The sequence below is a fragment of the Phalacrocorax carbo genome, chromosome 4 (genome assembly GCF_963921805.1).
Source record: "Phalacrocorax carbo chromosome 4, bPhaCar2.1, whole genome shotgun sequence".
Lineage (NCBI taxonomy): Eukaryota > Metazoa > Chordata > Aves > Suliformes > Phalacrocoracidae > Phalacrocorax > Phalacrocorax carbo.
The window spans coordinates 47836258-47848250 of NC_087516.1; positions in this window are offsets into that span (position 1 = coordinate 47836258).

Consider the following 11993-nt stretch of genomic DNA (forward strand, 5'->3'; position numbering starts at 1 on the left):
TCAATTCTACTTAATCATCAACTTAACACACAATGCAGTAACATGTAACTAGTGTCCACTTCTCTCCTGCCTGCCAGCCTTCTCTGAAAAAAAAAAAAGGTTAATGCTCAGTTTTACTGCAAACAAAGCTACGGGGTCCCTGTGACCCCAGACCATTTGCTCTCTGCAAGACTTACTGTGCTTAGAGGTATCTGTGTGGTGGTTTCAGCTTTTCTAGTCATTTAGGAGCAGTTGGCTCACAAAAAAAGTTATACGCAGTATGTGGGTGATGGGATGTATACCCTGCTCAACCAGATGCCATATGTCAGGTTATACAAATATTAGCTAAAAAATAAGCTGAGCCACAACAAAAGTGGGTCTCCACCAAGGCAACCCATCAGGCAAGGTCAAGGTGTTCTTCCTTCATGATGTAAAACCTGACAAAGGAAAATAACCCTCCTCACCCAACACATCTATACATCAGCTTAGGTTGCAGGCAAGTAGAGATGAAGGTGAAAACTGGACATTGGCACAGACATCAGAAATTAAATGTTGAAAACTGTACTTTTCACCATCCCATTTGCACTCAAACAGCTTGATTACAAATGAAATAAACTCTCACATCCACAGATCTCGAAAGCATCAACAAGGAAGATTTATCCTGTCATTTCTATACACCTTCACCTGAAAAACCCAGGCTGAGCCTCCACAGTTAAATCAAACTTTCTGTTACATTTTCTCAAGGCACAAGCAATAAAATAGTGTGAACCTAATAAAAATGAGAACAGTTTAAAAACTATTGAGCTCTTAACCTCACCAAAGAAGTTACTGTCTGTTTTCTTGTGCAGTTTTAGTTTCTGCTGTGGGACACAGAGAATAATAAACTTCCAGAGCAATGATCTGTGACTTGCAACCTTTACATTGCCACCCAGCAGGCAAAGGACTTTGAAGTATCAGAGCGCTTTTAAACTCCGTGCTTAACAAAACATTAACTCCATATTTGGGAAGTAATATTACCCTTAATCTGTTCAGGGTTGCCAAACTCACTTGAAAACTAGCCGAGGATAGTATCTGAACCAAGCACCATACAAACTCCCCTTCTGCTTCAGCAACAGACAAGCTTCAGTCAATCAAATAAAATCAGCCAGACTACAATAATTTAGAAAGGTATTTCCAGTATTTCCAACATGTTCAAACTCTCTGTTTAGGGACCTTGTAGCTGAATGGTCCCAAAGCACCTCCATCCTTAAAAAACAACAGCCTAGTAACACTTGTGAAACTTGACAATCCAAATGAAACACATCCACTACTCACTGCTCCTGTTTCATGACCATGTTCATTTTCTGATGTTAAACCCTCTTGTGCTGGTGCATTTGGCTGTCCCCGGGATCCTCCTGCTGAGAGAATATTCCCAAGTGTCTCTGAGTCCTTTATCACCAATATCTGCCTTTCCATCAGTTCCTCTTGTATTTCACTAGCAACCAAGTACCTTACGATATACATGAAAGGATTCAAAAAGATGATTCTCCAAAACATCAGAAAACTGCAAAGACTTTAGGAAAAAGAAACATGAGAAATTTCAAGCCCATACTTGGGCCACAAATACTTTCCTCTAACCATGTTCGTACAACATCATGCTTTGATGTAAAATAAGAAATGAAAATATTGTTTGCAAGGCTGTCATTACATGAAACACTGTTATCAAAATATTCACTCAGATCCTAGTAAAGCCCCAACAATTTAACAATTCCTTTCCATGGCAGAGATAATTAAAAATAAGTAGGGTGTTACTTTCATACACAATGCAGAATGAAGATGGTAAGCTCAAGTTCTGTATTTTTATGAGAAGGAAATATCTGTTTAAGAAAAAGAGACTACCTAGTAAATTTGTTTTAAAATGTTTTTAACATCTAAAATATATACCCTATACTCTGTATATGCTTTGTATTGAACACTACAGACTATATTCTTTGCCTTAAATGCAAATCCATGTTTGCCAGGCAAAGTATATGAACTCTCTGATTTTGCACACAAACCAGAAATTATTTGCTCTCTTTTCTATCTCTCATAGGTAACCCTGACTGAAATAAATGTTCAATCTAAAATGTACATAAGTTCAATCAGTCTGATCTGATGCTGCACTAATTTAACAGTTCATGTTTGAAAACTAGAAATGTTGGAAGTGGCTTCATGTTAACTTCTTGAGCAAAAGCCTTACCTCTCCCATGCCCTGCCTCAAAAGCAAGCAAACAAAATGACACCACTGAATTCCTGTTTTATAGAGAGAAGCAAAAACAAACATGGGACTGAAAATCGGTACCTCCTACCTGCATTGCGTATCTAGTCAGGGCGAGCTCTGTAAACTGACCATTTCCTGAAAAACTTGGTAATATTATGAGTGATGTTTTCCTTGCAACCAATCATTTAAGAAAATTTAATCTCACACTAGTGGAGTTCTGCTCTCTAATATTCCAACTACAAGAGACATCAAGCCATCCAAGATCAGTGGAAAAAGAGGTCTTAATAAGGACTTGAAAACCCCTGAAATAAAACCATATCCAATACAGAACTACCATGCATTCATCGACTGGCTGGGCTGACGAAGGAGGAGCAGTGGGTGTTGTCTATCTTGACTTCAGTAAGGCATTCGACACTGTCTCCCATGGCCTCCTCACAGGCAAGATAAGGAAGTGTGGGTTGGATGAGTGGACAGTGAGGTGGATTGAGAACTGGCTCAACAAGAGAGCTCAGAGGGTCATGATCAATGGGGCAGAGTCTGGATGGAGGCCTGTCACTAGTGGTGTTCCCCAGGGGTCTGTGCTGGGTCCAGTCCTGTTCAATGTAGCTCTGTTGAGAAGGACCTGGGAGTGCTGGTGGACAACAAGCTGACCATGAGCCAGCAATGTGCCCTTGTGGCCAAGAAGGCCAACAGTATCCTAGGCTGCATTAAAAGGAGTGTGGCCAGCAGATCGAGGGAGGTTCTCCTCCTCTACTCTGCCCTAGTGAGACCACATCTGGAGCACTGTGTCCAGTTTTGGGCCCCCCAGTTTAAGAAGGAGAGGGAACTGCTTAAGCAGGTCCAGTGGAGAGCTACGAAGATCATCAGGGGACAGGAGCATCTCCCGTATGAGGAAAGGCTGAGAGTCTTGGGTTTGTTTAGCCTGGAGAAGAGAAGACTGAGGGGGGATTTCATAAATACCTATATATATCTAAAGGGTGGGTGTCAGGACAATGGGACCAGGCTCTTTTCATTAGTGCCCAGTGACAGGACAAGGGGCAATGAGCACAAGTTGGAACACAGGAAGTTCCACCTCAATACGAGAAAAAACTTCTTTCCTGTGAGGGGGCCAGAGCAGTGGCACAGGCTGCCCAGGGAGGTTGTGGAGTCTCCTTCCCTGGAGACATTCAAAACCCGCCTGGACGCGTTCCTGTGCCCCCTGCTCTGGGTGTGCCTGCTCAAGCAGGGGAGTTGGACAAGATGATCTCCAGAGGTCCCTTCCAACCCCTGCCATTCTGTGATTGTGTGATTCTGTGACCTTACTGGCTGCCTTCATCTGACCTCAGTAATGCTTCACAAGTGTGTAATCAACTTGGTACTAAAAAAATTTTTTAAAAGTGACTTGTAGTACCTGATCATGAAATTGTCTTTTGTCAGTGTAGATGATAGCACAGATTAAAAGAGCCCTCAGGTTTGGATGAGCTCAGAGCCTTAAACTCTGGAATGGCAGCAGACACCCTTAGAAATATATGTGCTTCTGCCATGCTGCTCAAATCTGGGGCTCATTGTAGGGACCTGATTTTTCTTGGAGTGGTTTGAGTGGCCTTTATGCCCTGACAGAGGTTCTACAGCTACTTTGCCATCTCTATACTAGCATAATCACAAACAAGTCTTGATAAGAAAAGGTTTTCCATGTGAATGTATCTGAAAGCAAAACATGAACTTAATTTTAATTGATGGTATTACTTTTTTTTCTCAAAATGCACCATCATTTCCCTTTTTCACGCTGAAGACTCAGAAACACATAGAAGCAGATGGAACCACACACACAACTTGCTGTTTGTGCTGTGGATGACTGAGCAAGGCTAGGAAAACCAAGAGTGTGTGTGAGCCCTTGAGTTATTATTCAGTTATTCGTTTATTTACTTTTAAAGCATGAAAGTCAGAGAGAAAGACTTCTGTTCATCCCAGATACATATCAGAGGACTCTAACCTTCGGCAGAGAGTGAGAATGTTCTGTTTCGTGACTGGGCAGAATACAAGACAAACAGTTAAACACAGTAGAAAAAAACCCACGGCTTCCCAGAACTGCACTTTGTGGCTTTCAGAAGAACTGTCATGGCCTTCATGACCAAGCATGGGAATTGTTAAGCACCCATCCAGAGATCCCTTCCAGTCCTTACCATTCTGTGACTCTGTGATAGTCCCAGTAACCCTTTTCTGCACTTGTGAAGATTCTGTTGTGACCTTTTTGAGATGAAGCATTTGAAAGGCAAATATCTTTTTGATGTATAGATGTGAGCAGTGTTAGTTCCATAAAATTATAATGATTAGAGTATTTGTCTCTTGGACAACAAACCCACAATTATAATAGTGAAATGTGCTACAGCAGCTACTGGTAGGTTTTGGTTGACAAGGTGCAACTCAAATTACACAGGGGAAGCACCCGGTAGCCTAAGCCAGAACCTCACTGCGCTGGCTGCTATACAAGCACTGAACAAAAGTCACTTCCCCAGCCAATTTAGTAATATAAAAAGAGATAAATAGGTGAATAAAGACATATAAAAGGAAGGTGAAGAGGAGAAGATAAATCTGGCACCAAAACATGTCCTCTGCTCAAATGAGTGTTTTGTGATTTTCAAAACTGGACTTGCTATTTAACTAGTATTTGAAATTAACAGCCAGTTTTAAACAAAATAAAATTTAGTGACTCAAGGCTAAAACAAACAAGCTTAAAGTTGATGCAACATTAATAATCCAATCAGGCATTTGTACCTGGGGGAGGAACAGAGCTCAAGGTCTTGCAAACTACAAACAAAGAGAAGAGATAATGGTGTAAAGATTTTATTTTTTTTAATAGCGTATTTGTTGTACTTAAGCACAAAGAACTGTGTCGCCACTTCCCAGCACACCTTTAACTTCCATTTATGTTTCACACATCCAAGCACAACACCACCGCCCCCCCACCCCCCACCCCACCCCACTGTCTATCATTTGTGGCTTAGCAGAATGCAGCAGAATTTCTTTCACATTGCACAGTATCCAACCCTGTTAATGCTGGTACCGAATCTCTTGCCCCAAGCTGTGCTTAAAAAGGAACTCTTCTTAGATTACCACCAGTTTTCCTACACATGTATTTTCTAACTATACAGCACTCACGCTGATTGTGCTTTCACAGGTTGTCTGTGAGCTGTGTTCCTGCGGTGAAGCAGCCTGCTCTCTGAATTGTCCCATAAGAACAATTTATCTTCCTCATGTTCTGACTGATAATAATTTCCCAAGTATGGAGAAAATAGTCTTTCACTGTTATTGCCAAAACTTCCTCCTTTCATCAAAGGAATATTTCAATATCAGCCAAAACTATAAACTTAGGAAAAACAACATAGCTTGAATACATACCACAGAGTTGTCCCAAGGCAAACCTATGCTTTTTTAATGCCTTGCAGCCACGCACCGTGAGGTGCAATTCTTTAGTATAGGAAGGCTGTTGTTTTTCCCACCCTAAACACCCGAATCCTGGTTACCAGTCCAGTACAGTGAAGTCAAAATCTGGAGCCATAAGCTACTCCCATGCCTCCACGTGGCTCAGTTCGTGCTACTGTTTACTCCATGGTACAGCTGACTAGCAAGTGCAAAGGGCTGGTTCAGGACAAACGCTCATAACAATTTGCTAATCTGCTGCTATTCAGTATTATCATTAATGGCTTGGATGATGGACTTGGTTGTACACTTCTTAAATTGACAAATGAGAACAGCGTGGAAGGTATAATAGCATGCTGGCAGATGGGGGCTAGAATTCAGAATTATCTTAATGTACTGAAATAAATAATGCGTGGCTTCAGCATTGCAAAGAGTAGTACTTTTGAACTTCAGCTGTGATAACCAAATTGGCAAACAAGAAATTCTTTAGAAATTATCTGGATATTTCAGTTATTCAAAAATAACATGTTAAGCAACAAAGGGCACAACTGTGAAAAGAGCAAATTTTACAGTAGAAAATTTAAATGGAAACTTTCTACACGGCATGGACACCCTGCTTTCCGTCCAGCATCAGAAAGCATTTGTCTGTTGTATTATGCCTTGGGCACCACTCTTCAGGAAAAGTGAAGACCACGTGATAAGGACTCAGAAGAGAATGGCAAGAACAACAAATGTAGAAAGTTGAAACAAACTATGTAGAAAATATGACCCATTAAAAGAGATGGATAGAATTATACTTGACCTGTAAAACTAAGAGAATTTTGTGGGAGAAGACTGATAAATACCTTTCCTTCAAAGGGAAGAGTAATAAACAATTTTCCATATACAAGAGGATGAGAAAAGGAGTAACCAGTTTAAATTATGGCAAGATAACACAGACATCAGAAAACAAAAATTAAAGAAATTTCTAGTATCTGCAGAGCACTAGAAAACATTAATGAGAGGTTATAATTTCTCCAGTCGTAGCCGATTCTGCCTCAGTGCAGAGACAGACCCAATGAGTCCTCAAACTCTCCTTAAGCCCCTACTTCTGCAGCGCCCCACCTCCATTGCTGAATCCACTGACATACCTGCTTTGAAGGAAGGAGCAAGACAGATGCTTGCATATACCGTTAGTTACCATTTTCCGTATATGCCAGCTTTTGCCATGAAGTGGCAATGGCAGTGCGTTATAACAGTCAGATGGTGGTCACCTTCCTTTTCTGCCCTGGTTTTTCCTTTTGTGCTAATATTTTTTTGTATAGCAGTCTGCTATATTAGCAAATGCATTACTTGCTCTGTCTTAAAAGGACATAACATTTGAAATTTTTCTATTAAAAAAGAGACCTCAGCAAAACATTATAAGAAGCATTTATGTCACTAAAGCACTTACGCAGCCTCACGCAATGAAACAGAAGCTGGAAGGAAACATATTTTCTGGAAAAAAATACTGTCTGATGAAAGCTAAATGTACATTGAATACATATTTGTATGTGTATATGCATGTGTCTTCTCTCAGCATCCCATAAGATTTCCCACAAGACATTTTGCTGCAACTAGGATATAAAGAATTAATTTTATCAGAGACAAGTTATCTATTCGTCTCAGCAAATAGCTATGTAGTTATGCTGGCTGCAGCATTTTTTTTTTCATTTGGCACCATAATAGAAGAACTGAACAGCACTGAGGACTAACTTCAAATAACATTTTCAGTACCAAATTTACAATATGTGTTAATACAAGAAATTGTGACCGCCTCTGTCATCAGTTGGTTTTTCTAACTTTTACGGCATTAAATATTAGGGAATGTGCTGTTTAGATAACCAGATACACACTGCAAAGAGTGAGAGGACAAACCAAGCTCCCTGTGATCAATTTATTACCTGAAAGCTATTTGTGCAAGTCATTCGGGAAAGAGGAACAAATACAAGATGGTTGGTCTTCGCCCCCTAGTGTTTGCTCAAGAATTAATGTAAAACAATAATAAAAGAAAGAAATTTTAAAAAATTAATTTCTTTGGTAAAACACAACCAGAGAACACAAGCCATGTTCATCTAAAGCATTACATAAGCATAAAGACTCTTTGTAAGACATCAACTTACAGATTTTAAAAAAACAAAACAGTAAGGTAAATCATATTTGCTGTGTAGAGAGCAACTTAAGAGTATGTACTTCTTAATCATATGCACACAGCAGCATAAAAAACCAGCCTAATTTGCTTAAAGAACTCAAGCACTTCAAGCAAGAGGCATTGTCTGGGTACTGTGAATTAGAGTGGTTTGCATTAACAGGACACAACAGATCTGCAAATAACTGCTTGGCAGCACATGAGATGTAGTGGAGTTACGTACAGATGTTGAAAAACAGTTTACTGTTAAGCACTTCGCTGCTTGAGCGAAGGCAAGTGCTGTGCAAAGCCTGTTCCAGCAGAGACCCTCATCAGTGAGGCAAAAGTGATAAACGGAGCTGGGATTTCCAAGAAGCTGAGTACAGAAATCTTCTGCTTGTCACATGGGAATGATTAAAAAGAGCTTAGCGCTTTACCTTGCAGCTTGTAGCTCTAGCAACACAGCTGGAAAACAGTTGGCAAATAACTAGACAGGGAGGCACTGAGAGGCCAGGCAAATACATCTGATAACCCCAAAACACTGTGAGCAATCAACTCAACCTCTTCTAGGAAAGTGAATGAAAGAAGCAGCAGCCATCCCCATCCCCTGCAGATCAGAGGGGGAATGTGAAGGGGTTTTTTAAATTATTATTTCGTAAAGCATTCGTCAAGCACATCGCAGTTCTGAATTTTTTAGTCTTTCTAATTGCCTTTTATTAAATGCTCAGTTCTTTCCTTGAAACAAATTTCAAACAAGATCATACCACACATCTAACACAAAAGCAGTCTCTTTCCTTATTCCTAAGGAGTTACTGGAATGATTGACTCTGCATACATTTTCATCCTCACCCACAGGGTTAGTTCTCAGAAATAACAGCTCATTTTTTCTAAAGCCCACAAGAACATGAAATCTGGAGGTGGTTAATAAAATTCAAAGTTCGAAGTGTGGATGAACTGCATCCTCCTGCTGGTAGAAACCTAGCGGCAGACATTTATTGCCCTCCAGAGCAGGAAGGGTTCCTTCTCTACTTAAAGAGGATCTATTCAGCTCTGAACAGTGCAGTATTTTAGTGAAGATAATTGGCCTTTCTAAAATAAAAGGAAAAAATCTGAAAGAAATTTGCAAGGTGATGCAACACACAAAACAAGACTGCACTTGTACTATTATTAGTATAATATATACTTGAAATGTATAAAAATATGTACATCTGATCCCATAATAAAAATAATCTCTTTTGCATTGCAGACCATGTTACTTAAAGGCAAAACATAGCAACCCCGGCAGGTAAATTGCCCAGTGTTTTGTGTCATCGAGTATCACCTCCCATTTAGTTTTCTATAAAAGCCATTACCTAGCAATGATCACAGCAATAAGGCAGCTTGTTATCCATTCCTTCCTTACTGAAATAAGCACAGCCTCATGGACCAGCTTGGGAGATTCATTCAATCAGATGCTAAAGGTATGTGACTAGACATATCAGAGTGCTTTACCAAGAGTTCTGTTACATTTTGGTAGTTTTTTTTCAGGAATGACATCCAAAATGAGAAAATGTGTCTCCTTTATCTTGTAACCTTATCTAAAAATAGCAGTAGGGTACATTTTCAAGGCATGAAGAAGAAGAGAGAGATGAAAAACCTTGCAGAAAAAAAATCATAACACTTACTTAATACCTCTAGCTATTGGTCCTTTATGCATTTAGAATAAAGCTAACATAGTTTTAACTAGGCAATTACTTCTCTGAATTATACCATACTTTAATGATTTTTAGATTAAGGCAAAGGGGAAATCACAAATCTATCTAGACTAACTAACCCTTGCACAAGGCTACATATAACCTTCCTGAAATAACTGCTTCCAGGTAAGAGCTCTGGCTGAAGATGAGCTATGTTTTAAAAAGCCATTCTTTTTTTAATATGTTCATTAATGAAAATCTGATCACAGTTAAACATTGGGAATACAAATGTAAAAATGTACCTTATTTATGCTATGCAAGAGCTCAGCATCCCATTCTTCCCACTGGGTCCTGTTACATCATTTCCCCCACTAGATCAAAGAGCCTATTATTATTATCTATCAGTTCCCTATGCGAGTAGTTATAGATTGTGATCAGTTACCTGCTGATTGAAGTTAAAAACCCCTTTAAATTCAATTTACAGTGCTAACATCAAAGATACTGTGAATTTCTGAGGTTTTTATGTAAGCTCATAACACTATATCCCTGGCCATGTATCCCTGGTTATACATGCAGAGAAGTAATTTCTTCTTTACCAACATTGACTGGAAAATCAGGTTTATCTGACTAACTGTGATGGTTCTCAGGGCTTCTCCGGTAATCAGTATTTCCTGAGGCAAAGCATCTGCAGCCCATCCTGAACATATCAGCTACCTTACGAGTTCTTACATGCATGTCCTATATTTGGCTCCAAACTTGTGGTTTGCTCCTGGACCTGGATTCCTCTCATTTAGTTAACTCCTTGCTTTTTTAGTTACCCATCCTCCGCTCTTTGGATCTTCTATAAATATTGGTTTTATTCACATCTTTGTAAAAAATATTTTTTATTGTGGTGCCTGCATTAAATGTACTTTGTATTGCTACTAAAAGAACATTGCACTGTCAAGATCTTATTGTCTAATATGTCTGAGGTCTTGCAAGACCTTACTGTCTATCTGGCAGCAGCTTGGATACTCTGACTCACTTACACTTGGTTCAGCTGTGCTGGTTACACAGCCTTAGACCTCTCACACACAGCCAAAGTTTTGCACAGCAGAGGACGAAGGGTTAATCATTTACGGTCTCGCACCCACCCATTATTGTGGTATATTATTTTACTTTCATTAACTGAGACCTGGAATAACTATTCTATTATTAATTATGTATCACTGGAATGTACCTATTCCTCATAAACAGACCAAATACCCAAATAAATGGCTAGCCCCTATTTATATATTTCATACTATTTTCCAATCCACCAGAGGTGAGAAATTTTTTACTAGAAATTTACCACCTGACCCTACATAGAATAGTCAATCTTCCTTCCTTCCTTCCTTCCTTCCTTCCTTCCTTCCTTCCTTCCTTCCTTCCTTCCTTCCTTCCTTCCTTCCTTCCTTCCTTCCTTCCTTCCTTCCTTCCTTCCTTCCTTCCTTCCTTCCTTCCTTCCTTCCTTCCTTCCTTCCTTCCTTCCTTCCTTCCTTCCTTCCTTCCTTCCTTCCTTCCTTCCTTCCTTCCTTCCTTCCTTCCTTCCTTCCTTCCTTCCTCCCTCCCTCCCTCCCTCCCTCCCTCCCTCCTTCCTTCCTTCCTTCCTTCCTTCCTTCCTTCCTTCCTTCCTTCCTTCCTCCCTCCCTCCCTCCCTCCCTCCTTCCTTCCTTCCTTCCTTCCTTCCTTCCTTCCTTCCTTCCTTCCTTCCTTCCTTCCTTCCTTCCTTCCTTCCTTCCTTCCTTCCTTCCTTCCTTCCTTCCTTCCTTCCTTCCTTCCTTCCTTCCTTCCTTCCTTCCTTCCTTCCTTCCTTCCTTCCCTCCCTCCCTCCCTCCCTCCCTCCCTCCCTCCTTCCTTCCTTCCTTCCTTCCTTCCTTCCTTCCTTCCTTCCTTCCTTCCTTCCTTCCTTCCTTCCTTCCTTCCTTCCTTCCTTCCTTCCTTCCTTCCTTCCTTCCTTCCTTCCTTCCTTCCTTCCTTCCTTCCTTCCTTCCTTCCCTCCCTCCTTCCTTCCTTCCTTCCTTCCTTCCTTCCTTCCTTCCTTCCTTTTTTTTAACTAATTATAGCATTTTCTAATGAAAACTGAAAGTAGAGCAAGGTTTCTTAAAAACACTCACCTTGCTAATTCCTCTCATGAACGACAGTAACGAAAGCAGCAATATGATATTAGATAAACTTACAAATTAACAGCAAAACTTTGACAATCAGATAAAACACCATGTATACTTACCGTAGTAGCTATGCACAAGGGCTGAAATACAGTTTAGTTACGTATTTGCATAGATTCTAAGTTACGCTTCTGCTTCTGTAAGTTCTAAGTTACGCTTCTGCTAAATGAGTGGGTTTTGATGGCAATGGACTTTTATGTAGGGATACGCTACCACTCTCTTACCTTGCACAGTGTGTACAGGAAGAATAAACACACAGCACTTTCCCTTGAGAAAAGGGTCTGACCTGCCTGTGGTCTCTTGTTGGAGTCTACGGGCAGCAGATGCAGGCCCACGCTAGGAATGTACTTTGCTCTGCCGTTACTCGGGGA